This window comes from Cavia porcellus, unplaced genomic scaffold (assembly GCF_034190915.1).
Source record: "Cavia porcellus strain 051 isolate PalLab524CR breed Dunkin Hartley unplaced genomic scaffold, mCavPor4.1 scaffold_3, whole genome shotgun sequence".
NCBI classification, from domain to species: Eukaryota; Metazoa; Chordata; class Mammalia; order Rodentia; family Caviidae; genus Cavia; species Cavia porcellus.
In genome coordinates, this window is record NW_026947486.1 from 98,204,638 (window position 1) to 98,225,590 (window position 20,953).

Genomic DNA, 20,953 nt, shown 5'->3' on the forward strand with positions numbered 1-20,953 from the left:
TTTGTTAAGTACTTCTGTTTGCTTGTCTTTATACCGTGAAACAGATGCAGCAACAATGGTGTGAGGAAAGCAGCATTCTAGTAGGAAGACATCAATCCTGGAGAGAGATTTTGCACTGTAGAACCAGCGCCTCAAATTAGTAGCTGGATGAGTAAATGAGTGTGTCTGTGTGACCTGGAATCAATGGTAAGCAAACCACCATGCGCCCAGGGAAAGATGTGCAGAATCCTTAGGAATTCTCGTCATACAACATGGGAAGTAGATGGACTGTGCAGACTTTAAATGTCCAACTATTACACTATAGCACATATATTTTGCTTCTATTCAATAACACGCTTTTAACCATTTGTTAGAAGTCAAACACATATTACATGCAAAAATTTCAGGGAAAAATCTAATAGGTTGCAAAATGAAGTTTTTTTACATTTTGTAGTTGCTAAAATTTCATGTATGAGATCAACTCTCAAAGTAGCAATATGTTTCAAAATGCTGAGGCTAGTTCATGCTGAACAGTAAGACCTAGTTGATGTTTATGTTTTTCCATTTCCTAAATTGTCCTCAATTACCTTGTCTAAATCTCAGGATCTTTTGTCCCCTGAAAACAATGGCAGCAGGATGTGGGCAATCAAAGACTGAAAAAAAACTCAGAGATGCAACAGCCATTAATTTTATTTTCAGCATGAACAAACATTTATGCAGCAGAGGGCAGTGCAGAGAAGCCATGGGGCCAGCCCAAAGAAAGTGGCAGGGCACCTCAGGAATCCCTGCCCCAGGGAAGTCACTGCCTGGGCCTGGAAAGCAGATGAAGAACAGGAAATCATCTTTTGCAGCGGAGGCTTGTCCAGACCCTAGGGAAAGTAATCTTCCAACTGAGGAATCACTGCGGAAAGCTGGTTCAGGAAGGTGGTCACAGAAGCCTCCAAAAGGCGGACATTTTCTGCAGTTAACCGGCTAAAGGGAAGGGAAACAATCACACCAACAGTGCTCAGATCTCTTTTCCTCTGCCAATCCCTCTGTATATCACTCACAGTGTCCCTGTCAGGCCCTGCAAATCACACCCTCTCCTTGGACTATCTTTTTCTTTCTTTTCTTTTTGTTGCATGGAATCAAACTCACAACCTCATGCTTGCCAGGCAGGCGCTTATGCTGGTGAGCTAAATATCCAGCCCTCTCTCCTTAGACTAAAGCTCTGGGATCTAAGCCTGTCCCTGGATGCCCTGTCAGCCCCAGACACGTGCTGCCCCCTCTCCATAGCCCACCGCCACCCATGGCTTACACATGCAGGTTATGCTCGCTCACTGTGAGCTCTCTTTGAACTCCTTGTGCAAGGCACTCAGGTCCCTGAGCCAGGATCATGCAGGTAACATCAGCGTCCACAGAGAAGCGGAAAGGCACAGTGAGCTGGCTGGTGGACACTTGGTTAAGGCGACTGTGACCGCGGCTGCTTTCTCCATCTGGCCACCTGGCCACCGTGCAGGGTCTCTCTGGCCCCATTCCCAGTCCTGGTAACTCGGCCTCAACTCAGCCTGCTTCCTCCAGCCCCGGGTTCCCGACCTCCTCTACTGACTCTGAGGGGCCCCTCTTTATCCTACCCTCCCCTCCCCCCCCCCCCCCGCGAGTCCCGGACCCCTCGAGCTCGTCCCTCAGGAAGGATACACTTCCAGACGTTTATGAGTTGGGTTTTCAAACAAGGCCCAGATGCATCTAACTGGCACAGGGTCCTGTGCTGTCACCTGGTTCTGATGACCTTCCTGGGCCACAGCACCTTCTCTTCTGGCACCTTCCCCGTCTTCATTGGCTCCGGGGCGTCCAGGCATACCTGGCGCCCCAGCATAACCCTCCCTTGTGTTGGCACCACTCTGGGCATTTTCAGGGACCTGCATGACTGTCTAACCTCAAAAGCTGCGTGGAGCCCTGCCACACGCACAGCGGCCTCCTCAGAGAATGAAGCGAATGCGAGGCGCCTCAGAACATCCCCCACAATGCAGTGGGGTGAAGCCCACAGCGCATGCGCAGATATGCCTTTAGGGTTAGGCGCCAACCAATGGTGGAGTCCCACTGCAACTCCCATGCCATCCACGGGTCCCTCAGAGACCCCGTGGGACAGAGAGAGCAGTGCCTTTGGTTGGGGGCTAGGCCCTTGGATCTGAGGGCACCTCGGGCTCCACAGAGCACAGACAGACAGGCCACTAAGGGGACCTACTGAGCTGTCTTCAGTTCCTTACTTTCAATGCAGAGCTGCAGGTGCCTGTGGCTCCTCACCGGGAGTTGTAAAATCATGCATATGGAGATATCACTGTGGAATGATACTTTTAATACTTTGCTGAAGATACATAGAAGTCCCAAAGTTGTATCAAATGCAACCTTTAGTTTTAATGTTTTGAGTGATGTCCATATTGATTTCCATAGTCGTTGCACCAGTTTACTTCCCCCAACACTGTAGAAGGGTTTCTTTTCTCCCAGAGCCCCAGCAGCACTTGTTATTGGTTAATATCTTGATAATATCCACTCTTTCTGGATGGACATGTAATGTCACTGTTGTTCCAATTTGTATTTCTCAGGTAATAATGATATTGAACATTTTTTTATATATTCATTATCTCTGTGTTCTTTTTCATCTGAGAAATATGTCTTCATTTCAGGTGCCCATTTTTGGACTGGGTCTTCATTATTGGGGCACTCTGACTTTTTAAAAGTTTTTCACTTACTCTTGATACTAGTCCTTTGTTTGAGGAGTAGTTGTTAAAAATATTTCCTTTTCTGTGGGCTGTCCTGTCTCTTTACTCTGTTGGTGATTTCGATTGTTATGCAAAAACTTTTTAATGTAATGTGATTCTTGTTGTTTTTTCTTGATACTATTTTCTTTGTGATATGTGTTGTGTTCATAAAGTTTTTGCCTACATCAAAAGACGAAACTATTCTGGGTTTCAGCAGATTGTTTCTGTTTTTATATTTAGATCTTTGACCCATTTCAATTTTGTTTAGTGTATGGTGGGAAACACGTATCTTTGGCATGTGGAAAGCCAGTTACCCAACACAATTTGTTGAAGAAGCTGTCTTTTTTCCAGTGAAGGTCCCTTATTTTGGCCCCCTTTGTCAAAGATAAGGTAGCTGAGTGTGCTTGGAGCTCTTTAGGAGTCTTTTATTCTGTTCCATTCATCTTTGTGTCTTCTTCTTTGCCCGTCTCATGTAGTTTTTGATCACCATAACTTTGTAGTACAAATCGTACTACATGTTGATGCTTCCTGCCTTTACCTTGCTGCCCAGAATTCCTTTTGTAATTCTTGGTCCACCGAGACTTCATGTGCATTTCACAGTCATTTTCTCTAGTTCTGTGAGTTATGCTGTTGAGAATTTAATTGAAATTGCATTAAGTCTGTATAACAATTTTGGATGTAAGGCCATTTTTACTATATTGGCTCTGCATAAATAAGAAAAATGGATGTCTTGCAATTTTCTGATATGTTCTTCAGTCTCCTTTTTTGGAGTATGGTACTTTTTAACATAAAATTATTTTACTTCCTGCAGACATCCGGCTGCTTCCCAATTATTTCACTTTTCTTCATGCTATTGTGAAAAACCCTTTGTTTGACTTGTTTCTCATTGTGTTTGTTATTCATGTATAAGAGTGCTATTGATTTTTAACTCCTTAGAAGAAGCAATGAACTATGAAAACTCAGTCCATCAGATGTTAGACAATGGAAAGATGAATTATATAATGTTAATTTTAGTAAAGGAAATTTCACAACATAAAACAATGGACTGAAAAAAATCTGTCCACAGAATTACTAGCAGAAAACTATCCAATTATGGAAAAAGAATTTCACATGCAGATAAGTGAGGCATATAGTTCTCAACTAGCCATAATCAGAAGAAAGGTGTGCCAAGGCTTATAATACTTAAGTTTAAAGAAATTCAAAGCTGTTAGAAAATCAGAAGCTGTTAGAAAAATAACGTATAGGCTAAAAGCAATCAAGACAAAGAAAAGAAGCATTATTGGTCTTAAATGCCCTTATGGCTCTCATTCTTATGTTTTGATTGCTTTTATACTATTTTAATGAGTATTAACTTATTGTGTGTGAAAGTATGGACAACTATTTTGAAGAAAACAAGAGACATTTAGGTAGCCAGTGTTGATTTCCTATTGTCTTCTTCTGTAGTCCTGTTTTACACTTTTCTGCATTGTTCTGTATTGTTTTGGATTACTTCGTTTTGTGTTATTCTCTTTAAAATAAAAATTAAAGAAGCAAAAAAAAGAAAAAAATCATAAAGAAAGCCATTAGAGTCAAAGCAGACTTCTCTACACAAATTGTTACATGAAACGAAACAAGAAGTAATTCAAGCATAAAAAGAAAACGAGCTCTAACTCACACTGGTATACTACACAGTTATATTTCAAAACTGATGAAAAATAAGATACATCCATGTTGAAGTAAACTTAGAGAAATATATTATAATCAAACCAGTACTCCAGAAATTTCTGAGGGACATTCTACCAAAAGACAACAATTGCCATCTTCCCAATGGGTTGAATCCACAAAGAAAATCAAACACTTAAAAGAAGGGAAAGAAGGGGAATCAATAACAGGAAAATAGTAATATTAAAAGAAAAGTCAATAATTAGCAGTCACAACTATCAATGTAGATAGTCTCAATTCATCAATCAAAACACACAGGCTCGCACAACGGATTTATGACCAAGATCCAACAATATGGTTTATACAGGAAACTCACTGAACTAAAAACGAAATGTATATACAGAAATCAATGGAAAAAAATAATTCTGCATGCAACAGGAACCTGTAAAATCCAGGCGTAGGTATTCTACTTGTAGACAAAGTGGATTTCAAGCCAAGATTGATCAGAAAACCAGTAGAAGTTACCCCATACTTCTTAAAGGATTGATCCAGTATGAAACTTGATCCATATAACAATCTTAAAAACACATGCATCCAAATCAAATGTACCCAAGTATATAAAAGAAAGAAAATAAATGAATCTTAAATACAGGATAAGAATGAATGCAGTTCTACCGGCAGAACTCCAATAATCCATGGTCACAAATCTATTTAAAAATAAAATATGTAGACTGACCAAATATCAACAAAGAAACATCACAGCTGAACGGAACATTTGAACAAATGCGTTTAGTGAATATTTTCAAAAGATTCCATTGCATAACCATAAAATACACATGCTTCTCAGCAACACAAGGGATTGTCTCCAAAACAGACCACATCCTAGCTCATAGAACATGCTTAAGTAAATGCAATGGGGATAAAAATTATCCTATAGAAATTTCCAGGTCACTGTGCAGTGAAATTTGAAATAACTGGCAGAAGAAACCACAAAAATACATAAACACATAGAAATTAAATGATGCCTTCCTGAACAACCAGAGGGTCAAAGATGAAATTAAAGAGAACTTAAACAATTTCTACAATTAAATAATAATGCAGATATGGCATACTGGAACTTATGGGGCACAATGAAAGAAGTTTTAAGAGTAGAATTTATAGTAATGGATTCCGACATCAGAAATACTGAGTGAGCTCAAATAAACAATCTAATGTTGAACCTCATGCTTCTAGAATAAGAAGAACAAATTAATCTCGAAGATCATATGAGGAAGGAAATTTTAGATATCAAAGCAGAAATTACTGCAATTGAGGCTAAGAAAAAATATAAAGAGTCAATGAATGAAACATTCATTGAAAAATTAAATAAAATAAAGAAAACCTTATACAGCCTAGGCTAAAAGGGAGCTCAAGGCCAGCCTTAACTGCATAGAGAGACCCTGTCTCATAAAGACAAAAACAAACAATCAAACAAACAAAATATTTAAAGAAAGAATAAAAGCAATGGTATAGGATTTCAAAACAAGTTAATGGGAGACTAACAATGGTTAACATCTTCCATATTGCTATCTTCAAGTAGTGTACAGATTACAGGATATAGGTCTGGGGGTGGATCATGGGATGGCCAATGCTGTACTGGAGGAAGGAGAGAGCACCATTCACTGTGCTGGTAGCCTGAATGGGATAAAAGGGAAGGAGAAGCTTGATGCTGCTAATTTGCTGCCTGCCCTGCCATGGACTGTTTCCCTTCTACCAAGGCCCTCTGCCATGCTGCCCAGCCACAGAACCAGCCAGCTATGCGCTCAAAGCTCTACAGACTTTGAGCTAAAATAAACTTTTCCACCTTTACCTTGTGAGAGTAAGTTGTTTTGTATTGCAAAAAGAAATAACTAAAACATATTTATATCTGGAATACATGTTCTTACTAGGTAAATATGACTATGAAAACCTTGATATGAATTTGAGATTTAACTGGCATGGACGAAGCATACATTATCCATGAAATAATTTTTAAACATGTAAAATAATAAAGCAAGATCACTCAGTATCTCCAAGCCTTGGTGTCAACCTATTATGAATTTATCTTATTTTTGTGTGTCCATATATTTTGAATTGCCCACAAAAATCAGTGTTGTATCAGATCATAAACTGCATAAGCATTATGTGGTTACTGAGATAAAAAAAAAAATGACTGACCTTGGATGTCGTTCCATTCCCAGAACACGGGCAATCCTTTATTATTTTCACTATTCTGAAACTTATCTCTGTAATATTGGAAGATCACTGAGATTTCAGTCAGCTGGTAAATATTTTATTTTATTAGACTCATTTAAAAACTGGAATTTTGACTATGCCACTCATTAGGAACATGAAGACAAAGTTTTGAATTTAAAATTTGAGCATATTACTTAAACCACACCTTTCTTGACAGAGAAGTCACAGTGTATACAGTTGTGTTTAGAATTTGCATGTGATTAGGAATAAATGTGATAAGCCATAAAGCAATGGAAATAGTTTAACTTTCAAAGGATTTCCTGATTTATGTCTAAGACATATTCTTACTCGGCCATAAAGAAGGATGAATTAAAGACATTTCTAGGTAAATGGATGCATCCTTTGAACATACTCTTAAAATGGAATAAATTAGACACACATGAGTAAATATAGCATTGTCTTCCTGGTATGATAAACACAAAGAGTAAAAAATACCAAATTGTACAATAGTTATTGTAAAATAGGAAGAAATTGTTCAAAAGGAAGTAAGAACTAGGGAGGAGGAACGGGTAAGGAAGGTTGGAAAAAGGGAAAATATGATAAAAGAAGGAAAAAGTGGAGGTAAACCTGCTTAAGTAAGGAGAAGAAGAGGGACTGAAGTGAGGGAAGGGATTGGGGAAAAACGAGAACTCAAAGTGTAAGATAGATACAAATCCCCTGCGATAAATATAATCATTATGTCAATTGTAACAATAAACTTAATGTTAAAGAGGAAAAATAGGATACGTTTCTACTGTCTACCTCAAATAAATTATATCACAACATATGGTTTTTAGATTTTATTAGTGCATATTCTTTACATAAAATAGTTTTTGTTTTTGATATAGTCAGGCATGCATATAAATATACTTTGATCACTGCCTCATTACCCTTCCTCCCCTTTCCTCCCTCCTCCCCTGATCCTGTTCCTCTTCTTTAATAGCCTATGACTCTCACCATTCAGCATTTGAAAACAAGTATTATTCTAATTCATTAGTGGCTTCCAATTACTTCTTGTTTTAAGAGCACATATAAATAAACATATATTTAAGAAAGGAATTTAGGGACAAGATGAATTGTATTTTTGTCAGATATTAATGAACAGAAGGGAAAAGTAGTGCAAGCGGATGGGAGTGGAAAGAGGCTGGGCACACAGAGAGGGAGAAGAGCAAGCGATTGCTTAAAATTTAATTCAGATTCTGATTTGTTTGAAAGTTTCCATTATCATAGACCAGGTAGATGAAGCACAGAGAGATTAAAAAAATAAGCTTTTGGAAATTCAGCATGGACATTTTAGCAAGGGAATAGTCTTTGACTGTTTTATATGCATTATTCCACCATCGCTGTTTCTGTTTCAGAATTTCAATTTTTTTCTCCCTACTACCTATTACCTGGCTGCTATATATTTAATTCATTCTCTATTATCTGCTTCATTTTATTCATTTTTGTTGCATGAGATACATACGAAGCACTCATAGATGCTTGCTGATCAGGTTTTGCATATGTGAAATGTCAGTCTAGTACAGACTAAAATTTACTAAGAAATGTTGATGAACAACACTGTCTTGAATTATTGTTATAAGAATAACTAATGCACTTCCTAAAGGGTAGAATATGTTTGGCTTATTTTTCAAGTTCTCTTGAAACTTGCTAAATAACAGAATCCCATTTATAGATTTTTGTACCGCATTTAATATTGAGGAAAATGGGACTGAGGATTTAGCTCACCTGCACAAGCACCTGCCTATGTGCAAGCATAGGGTCTTGAGTTTGAACAGTGGTACCGATAAAAAGACTATTAATATTGAAGGAATTTATTTTCAGAGCCTTAAGTAACTGTGTCAAAATCACAGAGATGGCCAGCCATGATGGCTCCACTGAAAATTCCTGCACTCAGGAGGCTGAGGCAGGAAGATCCCTGTGAATTTGAGGCCACCCTGTGCTACACAGTGACTTCAAGGCCAGTCTGAACCACACAGTGACACCTGTTTTAAAACCTCACAGAAATGTTATAAGAGGGAATTGGAAGTCCAGGTCCTTAGCACATGGCTCAAGATTCTGTGTTCACAATTCATTTTGTTGTTCCCTTTCACAACTAAGTGCTCCTGGCTCTTTCCTCTGTTCCTTCCCTTCATGGGCTCCAGACCTCCAGTTGGACTCATGGGAGGCATGATCACGGGCTCTAGGTTTTCATCTCGACGCATGTAGGACATTGCTGTGGGAATCAGGCCTTTGGATGAATATTCTGAGTCTTTAGTGTTTTGGATAGATTTTCTGCACTTCCTTGTATTAACTCTAGGTGGAAATACTACAATAATATTGTAAATTCCAGGACATGGTTGTAATGTTTCTCCTCATAACCCCTGACTACAACAGTTTCCCACAATTCCTTCTCCCTGTCATCTTTTTATGTCACTTCCCTAAAGGGAAACATGGAAGTTATAGCTGCTGTCTTGCATGTTGTGAGAATCATGTGTGATCATCTATGTGAAGAGTCCAGCACACAGGAGGTACTTAAGACATCTGAGGCACAAATCTTGAATTCACTTCTTAGTGAAAAGCTTTAGGGTGGCTGGATAAACTCCTCTCCTAATCACTGCTGCCCTGCTCTTTTGCAAGTTGATGTATTTTTGACATCATGTCTCTTTCTAAGTGTTTACTGGACCTCTTCTTGGAAGCCATACTCAAATACTAATGGAAAAGCAGAGGCAGCCTAGTACCTGGCCTTTCTGATCTTCCAAGACACCTTGTGTCCTGGCCAGCTGAGACATCTCACCTGGAGTCTAGCAGGGCTCAGCACTGAGTATCTATCAGGACTTGCTATCATTTGTGAATGATGAATCCAGAGGCCGTTTTCCTGGAACTTCCAAAAAGGTTTCTGCTATTTTTTAAGTGAAGTCACTTCTCTTGAAAATGGGAAATAATCCATTGAAATTCAGGTGGAGACATCTGACAATGCAAAGGAAAGAAAGTGGTATTCAATGTAAATGTGCACTGTCTTCTTCAGTCAGTTTCAGCTTTCTGCCTTTGGTCTCAAAGTAAACCTCCTGATCCTCTGATTTTCTACTGCTACAGTTTTAATTCAGAAGATGCTACCACAGACCAGGAAGCTCATTCAATTTTTCAATGGGAAGAGAAAAAGCTGGCAAGAAACAGAAGATAAAAGAAAGGGAAAAAAACACGCAGGAAGTAACACAAAGACGCAAATTTAAAGGTAGAAAAACAGTAAACGAGAAAAGGAAAGAGTAAAGAAAAATAGAAAAAAGAAAATAGAAGTAGAAAAAGAGATAACAAGGAAGGAACAGGTCCCTGAGCTCTAATAAACTGGTGACTGTTGGAAGAACAGGGAAAGGAAAAGAAGACACACAAAAAAGAATAAAACCACAACAAAACTAAACTAAGCTAATCTAAAAACAAGGTAAACTCGAAACAAATACAAATACAAAAAAGAGAGATTTCTCTGTGATTTCAAACATCTGGTTTTCTTCTGGGATCTATAATTCTGGGGCAGTGTCCAAGTCACGATTACTCCCTGCTCAGGTTTGTATGTAAAGAAGGAAGCTAGACCCCAGATCTGTGCTAGATGCCAGCACTCACAGGATATAGGATCAATAAGGGGCCAAGGCTGTGACTTTCAATAGCAGAGTAACTCAGGCTGAGCTTGGTCTCTGGCCATACAGGTGAGGTCTCTGTCCTGTAGCACAGACCTCTCAGCATGTTGCTCTCCAGCTGGCCCCGCTTCCCTGACCATGACTTGCCCATGGCAGTGTATTCCACAGTTTCTGTGGGCACATAATGCTGGATGCCCTGAATTGTTGTTGTTCTGCAGGTGCTCCAAGTTCCCGGCTCAGATATTCAGCCCCGCACTGCAGTGGCTCTCTCTGGGTACTGTGCAGGTCACTTGGGCTGGAGTCGCTCACCAGCTACTGCAGCTCACAGCATGTCCTGGTCCACTCCCCCGCAGTGCTTCTCTGTGAATCCATCTGGAGTCCTTGTTTTCACTTTGTCTCCGTAGACTCGGGTTTCCTTTCTAGGAGCCAGGAGCTGGGAAAAGGGACAAAGTGCAGATTGTCCCTTCCCTTCTCTGTGACATGTGCTGTCTCTTTAGTTTCCTTTAGGTTTTAAATTTCCCATCAATTCCTTCCTGGTTCTTAGATCTACAATCCTTTTTTTTTCCTTCTTCTTCTCTTTCCCCAATTTTGTATTTTTCAGTTTATAGGTTTTGGATCTCAAAGAGGCTTAATTTTGCTATAGACATTATGACCCCATTATTATCCTTCACCTTCTCTGATGTTCTATGAGGATTCACAAACATAATCTGAGGAAAAGGGAGTATATTCAAGCAATGACATTGTGGAAACTGAGTAGTCACATGCAAAATGAGGAAACTATACACTTAACTCTCCTCCGTGCTAAAATCACACAAAATGGGTCATAGACGTGGACAGAAGCCCATAAATTTTGCAACTGCTGGGAGATAACACAGAGAAAACTTTTGAAGCGTTTCTCACAGGAAAAGACTTCCTGAATCCCAATAGTACAGCAATAATGTCAAGAATCAACAAATGGGACTCCAGTTGGGGATGCAGCTCCAAGGTAGACAACCTGCCTAGCACGTGTGAAGCCATACCTTTAATCCCTAGCAGTACAAGAACAAAAACAAAAAGCATACTCAACAAATAGGAATACATCAAACTAAAAACTTTAGCACAACAATGGAAACTATCAAGAAAGAAGAGAAGAAACCTATAAAATGCAAAAAAAAAAAAAAAAATAACTGTCAGCTAATCTTTCCACAAAGGACTAATCTCTAAGATACAGAATGTCTCAAAAACGTTTACAGCAGATAAAACAAAATAGCCCAATCAGTAAATGGGCAAATCAATCGAGCACTCATTTCTCAAAAGAACTACTAGTTGCCAATAAGAATATGAAAAGAAAATGTTCAACATCTTCAAGCGTTAGAGAAAAGCAACTCAAAACTGCACTGAGCTTCCATCTCATCGTAGTCAGAACATCTATCAAAAAGGTTACATAAATCAAAACATGCTCGCAAGGATATGAGGGCATAGAAAACCTTATACACTGTCCATGGGATTACGTTGCATGAAGGTAGCAATAAGCCAGGGTTCCAAGACTCCCAGACGCATGTATGAGGGGCACAGCAAAGGATGAAGTAAAAAGAGACAACATCAGGAATGCATAAAGGGAGGCTGGGCGGTCAGAGTTTCAGGTTGGGCAAAGACAGAGATCCCTTCTGCTGGCCCACATTTACTTTGCCAGTGAGAAGTGCGGGGAGGGAGGGCATGCTACTCCTGGAACAGCAATGAGGCAGGAGAATGAACCAGTTTAACATCACAAAAGTTAAACAAGTTAAGATCCTTCCCCCACCTCAGTCCTTGCCCTCCCTTTATTGTCCTTAGCAGGTCTCATCCTGCCCTGTGAGCACCTTGGCATCACAGACCACTGAGTCCTCAGCTGTGGCCAGGAGGAAGCAGCAGTTTCCACATTCCAGTGCAGCATGCAGAGCAAGGCGAGAATGGGCTCTGCCAGATCCAAACCTCAATTCATAATTTCTAGTCTCCATCACCAGGATACCAAATTTAATCAAATTCTTCCGTATTACTAACAACACACACACACACACACACACACACACACACACACGCACACACCCCACACAAAATGTTGGTCAGTCATAGATAAATTTTATTAAGGTTCTCAGTTTGATTCCTAGTACCAAAAAAGAAAAAGAAAAAAAAAAAACAACTTATTCAGGCATAGTGGCACACACTTGTAATTCTAGGACTTGGAGGCTGAGGTAGGCAGATCCTTGCAAGTTTGACACCAGCCTAAGCTGCAAAGTGAGTTCAAGGCCACAACAAACTGCATAGTGAGAGCCTGTCTCAAAAAGACCAAGAAATTAAATTATTAAATTTTAAAAACAAAGAATTGAGATACCTTTTGTTTTCATTTTCTGTGGGGTTTTTATCATGAATGGATGCTGGACTTTGTCCAAAGCTTTTTCTGCATCTGTTGAGATGATCAGGTGGATTTTGTTCTTAGGCCTATTAAAGCAGTGTATTACATTTCTTGATATCTATACATTGAGACATCCCTATATCCTTGCATTCCTAGTATGAATCCTACCTGGTCATAGTGTAGCATAGTTTTGATGATTTGCTGCAATTAGTTTACCAGTATCTTAGTGAGGTTTTTTGCATGTATGTGCATTAAAGAGATTGGCCTATACTTCTCTTTTGTGATTGGATCTTTGTCTGGTTTGGGTATGAGGGTAATGTTTCCAGGAATGACTTGAGAAGTATTGTTTTCCTTTTAATTTCATTAAAGGTTTTGAGGGGTAGTGGTATTCTATATCCTTTAAAGTTCTTGTGGATTTTAGCATTGACTTCATCAGGTCCTGGGCTCTTCTTTGTTGGTAGTCTGTATATTACTACTTTAATATCATTAACTGACATAGTGTTACATGGATTATTTCATATCTTCACTTAGATTTGGTAATTCATGTGTATCTAGGAATCTGTCCATGTTCTGAGTTTTCGATCTCATTGGAGCACAGGTTGTCAAAGTAGGTACTGATGATCCGAAGAATTTAGGCAGGATGTCTTGTGACTTTGACCTTTTAATTCCTAAATGCAAGGATTTGAGTCTTCCTTTTCATTCTAAAATAAGACTGTCTAAGGTTTTCTTTATTTTATTTAATTTTTCAATGAATGTTTCATTCATTGACTCTTTATAATTTTTTCTTAGCCTCAATTGCAGTAATTTCTGCTTTGATATCTAAAATTTCCATCCTCATATGATCTTCGAGATTAATTTTTTCTTCTTATTCTAGAAGCATGAGGTTCAACATTAGATTGTTTATTTGAGCTCACTCAGTATTTCTGATGTCGGAATCCATTACTATAAATTCTACTCTTAAAACTTCTTTCATTGTGCCCCATAAGTTCCAGTATGCCATATCTGCATTATTATTTAATTGTAGAAATTGTTTAAGTTCTCTTTAATTTCATCTTTGACCCTCTGGTTGTTCAGGAAGGCATCATTTAATTTCTATGTGTTTATGTATTTTTGTGGTTTCTTCTGCCAGTTATTTCAAATTTCACTGCACAGTGACCTGGAAATTTCTATAGGATAATTTTTATCCCCATTGCATTTACTTAAGCATGTTCTATGAGCTAGGATGTGGTCTGTTTTGGAGACAATCCCTTGTGTTGCTGAGAAGCATGTGTATTTTATGGTTATGCAATGGAATCTTTTGAAAATATTCACTAAACGCATTTGTTCAAATGTTCCGTTCAGCTGTGATGTTTCTTTGTTGATATTTGGTCAGTCTACATATTTTATTTTTAAATAGATTTGTGACCATGGATTATTGGAGTTCTGCCGGTAGAACTGCATTCATTCTTATCCTGTATTTAAGATTCATTTATTTTCTTTCTTTTATATACTTGGGTACATTTGATTTGGATGCATGTGTTTTTAAGATTGTTATATGGATCAAGTTTCATACTGGATCAATCCTTTAAGAAGTATGGGGTAACTTCTACTGGTTTTCTGATCAATCTTGGCTTGAAATCCACTTTGTCTACAAGTAGAATACCTACGCCTGGATTTTACAGGTTCCTGTTGCATGCAGAATTATTTTTTTCCATTGATTTCTGTATATACATTTCGTTTTTAGTTCAGTGAGTTTCCTGTATAAACCATATTGTTGGATCTTGGTCATAAATCCGTTGTGCGAGCCTGTGTGTTTTGATTGATGAATTGAGACTATCTACATTGATAGTTGTGACTGCTAATTATTGACTTTTCTTTTAATATTACTATTTTCCTGTTATTGATTCCCCTTCTTTCCCTTCTTTTAAGTGTTTGATTTTCTTTGTGGATTCAACCCATTGGGAAGATGGCAATTGTTGTCTTTTGGTAGAATGTCCCTCAGAAATTTCTGGAGTACTGGTTTGATTATAATATATTTCTCTAAGTTTACTTCAACATGGATGTATCTTATTTTTCATCAGTTTTGAAATATAACTGTGTAGTATACCAGTGTGAGTTAGAGCTCGTTTTCTTTTTATGCTTGAATTACTTCTTGTTTCGTTTCATGTAACAATTTGTGTAGAGAAGTCTGCTTTGACTCTAATGGCTTTCTTTATGATTTTTTTCTTTTTTTTGCTTCTTTAATTTTTATTTTAAAGAGAATAACACAAAACGAAGTAATCCAAAACAATACAGAACAATGCAGAAAAGTGTAAAACAGGACTACAGAAGAAGACAATAGGAAATCAACACTGGCTACCTAAATGTCTCTTGTTTTCTTCAAAATAGTTGTCCATACTTTCACACACAATAAGTTAATACTCATTAAAATAGTATAAAAGCAATCAAAACATAAGAATGAGAGCCATAAGGGCATTTAAGACCAATAATGCTTCTTTTCTTTGTCTTGATTGCTTTTAGCCTATACGTTATTTTTCTAACAGCTTCTGATTTTCTAACAGCTTTGAATTTCTTTAAACTTAAGTATTATAAGCCTTGGCACACCTTTCTTCTGATTATGGCTAGTTGAGAACTATATGCCTCACTTATCTGCATGTGAAATTCTTTTTCCATAATTGGATAGTTTTCTGCTAGTAATTCTGTGGACAGATTTTTTTCAGTCCATTGTTTTATGTTGTGAAATTTCCTTTACTAAAATTAACATTATATAATTCATCTTTCCATTGTCTAACATCTGATGGACTGAGTTTTCATAGTTCATTGCTTCTTCTAAGGAGTTAAAAATCAATAGCACTCTTATACATGAATAACAAACACAATGAGAAACAAGTCAAACAAAGGGTTTTTCACAATAGCATGAAGAAAAGTGAAATAATTGGGAAGCAGCCGGATGTCTGCAGGAAGTAAAATAATTTTATGTTAAAAAGTACCATACTCCAAAAAAGGAGACTGAAGAACATATCAGAAAATTGCAAGACATCCATTTTTCTTATTTATGCAGAGCCAATATAGTAAAAATGGCCTTACATCCAAAATTGTTATACAGACTTAATGCAATTTCAATTAAATTCTCAACAGCATAACTCACAGAACTAGAGAAAATGACTGTGAAATGCACATGAAGTCTCGGTGGACCAAGAATTACAAAAGGAATTCTGGGCAGCAAGGTAAAGGCAGGAAGCATCAACATGTAGTACGATTTGTACTACAAAGTTATGGTGATCAAAAACTACATGAGACGGGCAAAGAAGAAGACACAAAGATGAATGGAACAGAATAAAAGACTCCTAAAGAGCTCCAAGCACACTCAGCTACCTTATCTTTGACAAAGGGGGCCAAAATAAGGGACCTTCACTGGAAAAAAGACAGCTTCTTCAACAAATTGTGTTGGGTAACTGGCTTTCCACATGCCAAAGATACGTGTTTCCCACCATACACTAAACAAAATTGAAATGGGTCAAAGATCTAAATATAAAAACAGAAACAATCTGCTGAAACCCAGAATAGTTTCGTCTTTTGATGTAGGCAAAAACTTTATGAACACAACACATATCACAAAGAAAATAGTATCAAGAAAAAACAACAAGAATCACATTACATTAAAAAGTTTTTGCATAACAATCGAAATCACCAACAGAGTAAAGAGACAGGACAGCCCACAGAAAAGGAAATATTTTTAACAACTACTCCTCAAACAAAGGACTAGTATCAAGAGTAAGTGAAAAACTTTTAAAAAGTCAGAGTGCCCCAATAATGAAGACCCAGTCCAAAAATGGGCACCTGAAATGAAGACATATTTCTCAGATGAAAAAGAACACAGAGATAATGAATATATAAAAAAATGTTCAATATCATTATTACCTGAGAAATACAAATTGGAACAACAGTGACATTACATGTCCATCCAGAAAGAGTGGATATTATCAAGATATTAACCAATAACAAGTGCTGCTGGGGCTCTGGGAGAAAAGAAACCCTTCTACAGTGTTGGGGGAAGTAAACTGGTGCAACGACTATGGAAATCAATATGGACATCACTCAAAACATTAAAACTAAAGGTTGCATTTGATACAACTTTGGGACTTCTATGTATCTTCAGCAAAGTATTAAAAGTATCATTCCACAGTGATATCTCCATATGCATGATTTTACAACTCCCGGTGAGGAGCCACAGGCACCTGCAGCTCTGCATTGAAAGTAAGGAACTGAAGACAGCTCAGTAGGTCCCCTTAGTGGCCTGTCTGTCTGTGCTCTGTGGAGCCCGAGGTGCCCTCAGATCCAAGGGCCTAGCCCCCAACCAAAGGCACTGCTCTCTCTGTCCCACGGGGTCTCTGAGGGACCCGTGGATGGCATGGGAGTTGCAGTGGGACTCCACCATTGGTTGGCGCCTAACCCTAAAGGCATATCTGCGCATGCGCTGTGGGCTTCACCCCACTGCATTGTGGGGGATGTTCTGAGGCGCCTCGCATTCGCTTCATTCTCTGAGGAGGCCGCTGTGCGTGTGGCAGGGCTCCACGCAGCTTTTGAGGTTAGACAGTCATGCAGGTCCCTGAAAATGCCCAGAGTGGTGCCAACACAAGGGAGGGTTATGCTGGGGCGCCAGGTATGCCTGGACGCCCCGGAGCCAATGAAGACGGGGAAGGTGCCAGAAGAGAAGGTGCTGTGGCCCAGGAAGGTCATCAGAACCAGGTGACAGCACAGGACCCTGTGCCAGTTAGATGCATCTGGGCCTTGTTTGAAAACCCAACTCATAAACGTCTGGAAGTGTATCCTTCCTGAGGGACGAGCTCGAGGGGTCCGGGACTCGCGGGGGGGAGGGGAGGGTAGGATAAAGAGGGGCCCCTCAGAGTCAGTAGAGGAGGTCGGGAACCCGGGGCTGGAGGAAGCAGGCTGAGTTGAGGCCGAGTTACCAGGACTGGGAATGGGGCCAGAGAGACCCTGCACGGTGGCCAGGTGGCCAGATGGAGAAAGCAGCCGCGGTCACAGTCGCCTTAACCAAGTGTCCACCAGCCAGCTCACTGTGCCTTTCCGCTTCTCTGTGGACGCTGATGTTACCTGCATGATCCTGGCTCAGGGACCTGAGTGCCTTGCACAAGGAGTTCAAAGAGAGCTCACAGTGAGCGAGCATAACCTGCATGTGTAAGCCATGGGTGGCGGTGGGCTATGGAGAGGGGACAGCACGTGTCTGGGGCTGACAGGGCATCCAGGGACAGGCTTAGATCCCAGAACTTTAGTCTAAGGAGAGAGGGCTGGATATTTAGCTCACCAGCATAAGCGCCTGCCTGGCAAGCATGAGGTTGTGAGCTTGATTCCATGTAACAAAAAGAAAAGAAAGAAAAAGATAGTCCAAGGAGAGGGTGTGATTTGCAGGGCCTGACAGGGGCACTGTGAGTGATACACAGAAGGATTGGCAGAGGAAAAGAGATCTGAGCACTGTTGGTGTGATTGTTTTCCTTCCCTTTAGCCGGTTAACTGCAGAAAATGTCCGCCTTTTGGAGGCTTCTGTGACCACCTTCCTGAACCAGCTTTCCGCAGTGATTCCTCAGTTGGAAGATTACTTTCCCTAGGGTCTGGACAAGCCTCCGCTGCAAAAGATGATTTCCTGTTCTTCATCTGCTTTCCAGGCCCAGGCAGTGACTTCCCTGGGGCAGGGATTCCTGAGGTGCCCTGCCACTTTCTTTGGGCTGGCCCCATTGCTTCTCTGCACTGCCCTCTGCTGCATAAATGTTTGTTCATGCTGAAAATAAAATTAATGGCTGTTGCATGTCTCAGTTTCTTTTCAGTCTTTGATTGCCCACATCCTCCTGCCATTGTTTTCAGGGGACAAAAGATTCTGAGATTTAGACAATGTAATTGAGGTCAATTTAGGAAATGGAAAAACATAAACATCAACTAGGTCTTATTGTTCAGCATGAACTAGCCTCAGCATTTTGAAACATATGGCTACTTTGAGAGTTGATCTCATACATGAAATTTTAGCAACTACAAAATGTAAAATACTTCATTTTGTAACCTATTAGATTTTTCCCTGAATTTTTGCATGTAATATGTGTTTGACTTCTAACAAATGGTTAAAAGCGTGTTACTGAATAGAAGCAAAATATATGTGCTATAGTGTAATAGTTGGACATTTAAAGTCTGCACAGTCCATCTACTTCCCATGCTGTATGACGAGAATTCCTAAGGATTCTGCACATCTGTCCCTGGGCGCATGGTGGTTTGCTTACCATTGATTCCAGGTCACACAGACACACTCATTTACTCATCCAGCTACTAATTTGAGGTGCTGGTTCTACAGTGCAAAATCTCTCTCCAGGATTGATGTCTTCCTACTAGAATGCTGCTTTCGTCACACCATTGTTGCTGCATCTGTTTCACGGTATAAAGACAAGCAAACAGAAGTACTTAACAAAAGTAGTTACTTACTTCACTGCAGAAGAGCAACCAATCCAGAAACACCGGGTGAAAAAAATTCTGACATTCTTTTCCTGTGTCAAACCAGTGAAGAAAATGTTGGGAGAAGCAGTTGAATTTCTGGAGTAGGAGTGGCTGCAGTGTTGGGAAAATACTGGGAAAATCACCTCGCAACTCAGCAGGAACATATCTGCACAAAGGTAGGAAGCAAGGTTGTGCCTGAATAAGAGTGTGATGCGCTTCACAGCAGTGAAGACTAGGAGACTGCACGGGCAGCAATCAGTCTTCCCCTTTTCTGCAGCTAGGCAGATGCACCCACTTCACACCCATCCTCAGCAAGGACAGGCTGGACAGCCCATCACTCACAAAGGGTTTGTCTACAGTATACAAGGTGACTGGTGACCCTATGTGAATGAGTCACTCGATGTAATGGGCTGTCTGCGTCCTTGTGTATAATACACATTGATGTCCTGTGCAGTCACATGGTCATATGCACAGATTTCATCTCTGAGGGTGCAGGGAAGGCTAAAGAAGACCCTGAGTTTGGTAGTCTGAAGCTGAAAGATTGTACCCTTTTAAGAAAAGACAGGGGCTCTGGGGCCCTCCCACGGCACAGGTGCTAATGAAAGGCCATGCCAGTTGTCTGCAAATAAGCCAGGGCCAGAGTACTCACAAAAAGAGTTTACCAACTGTTTCATCATGGACAGTTGCCTCTAGAACAGTGAGAAAATGAGTCTCCTGTTTTAGCCAGCCAACCAGGGGGGTTTGTCATCGCTGCCTGAGCATCACACATACATTGTTTGTCTGCTGGGTACACAGTGACTGGTGACCATATGTATATTATTCACTTGAGGTAACGGGCTATCTGTATCCTCGTGTATACTACACATTGAAATCCTAAGCAGTCCCATTGTTATATGCAGAGATTTCATCTCAGAGGGTGCAGTGAATGCTAAAGGAGGCCGAGTTTTGTAATCATGCAAATATGATTTTTGTCCTTTTAAGAAAAGATAGGGGCTCTTGCGCTCTCATCAGGACACAGGTGCTAGGGCAAGGACATGTGAGTGGCTGACTAAGCAAGGAGCAGAACCCTCCCCAGAAAGAATTCACCAGCACTTTCATCATGGACAGGTAGGTCCCTCAAGAACAGTGAGGAAGGAAATCTCTTTGTTTTGATCAAACCAGCTAGCGAGGGTACTCATGGCTGCCCGAGCAGATTAAATACAACTTAATTTATACAAATGAAAATAAGCACATCTTTTATTTTTTAGTTTTAAATTTTATTGATAGATATTTGTAGTACATAATGATTGCACATCTCAGAGCTGAAATCTCTCCTTATAACTACAGGGCTAGTTAGGACATTGATGTATAATTTGTGGACCCTCTGCTATATACAAAGTTTTGAACTATTACTGAAGTCACTTTTACACTCATAGCAGGTGTAAATTGTCTCCAGGGCAGATTTTCTTATGCTTATTATGTTTTGTTGTAGTGATAAAAGAATTATCACAATCAACACATTTATAGACCTTCTCTCCTGTGCTATCTTGATTTTGAACATAAGTGTCCACTGAGTGAAGCTACTAATTATTTTTAACATCTCCATTGCCTTTTTTAAACAGACATTTGAAGCACTTTAAGGAAAATAAGGAGAAAAAATGAGAAACTGTATCCTCAGTATATTTCAAATGGAATTGGAAAAAAGCAGTATCAAACTGAATGGAAGATTCTTTTTCCCAAGGAATCTAGAAGGCAACTTCTTCACTATGCTGGCAGGCTGCCAGCACTGAATCCAAATCACTAGGCCCCAAGTTAGGTTTGTGTTCAGTTTAAATATAGTTTACAAGCATAAAGTACAAGGCATATGACAGGTTATTACAGGATGGGTTGAATGAATTGTATTA

At 39.7% G+C, this 20,953-nt stretch overlaps 1 long non-coding RNA gene across 3 annotated transcripts in view; it reads left to right on the plus strand.

Moving 5' to 3' along the window:
- LOC134475506 (uncharacterized) overlaps nucleotides 1–20,953 on the plus strand; it is a 41,140-nt gene that overhangs the window by 5,007 nt on the left and 15,180 nt on the right. The window contains exon 1 of one of the 3 annotated variants that reach the window (XR_010046668.1): nucleotides 19,110–19,246. The exons of 1 other annotated variant lie outside the window; for it this stretch is intronic. This is a non-coding gene — a long non-coding RNA (uncharacterized LOC134475506). Of the gene's footprint in view, nucleotides 1–19,109; nucleotides 19,247–20,953 lie in introns of those variants that run through there. One more of the 3 variants, XR_010046664.1, reaches the window with a different exon arrangement.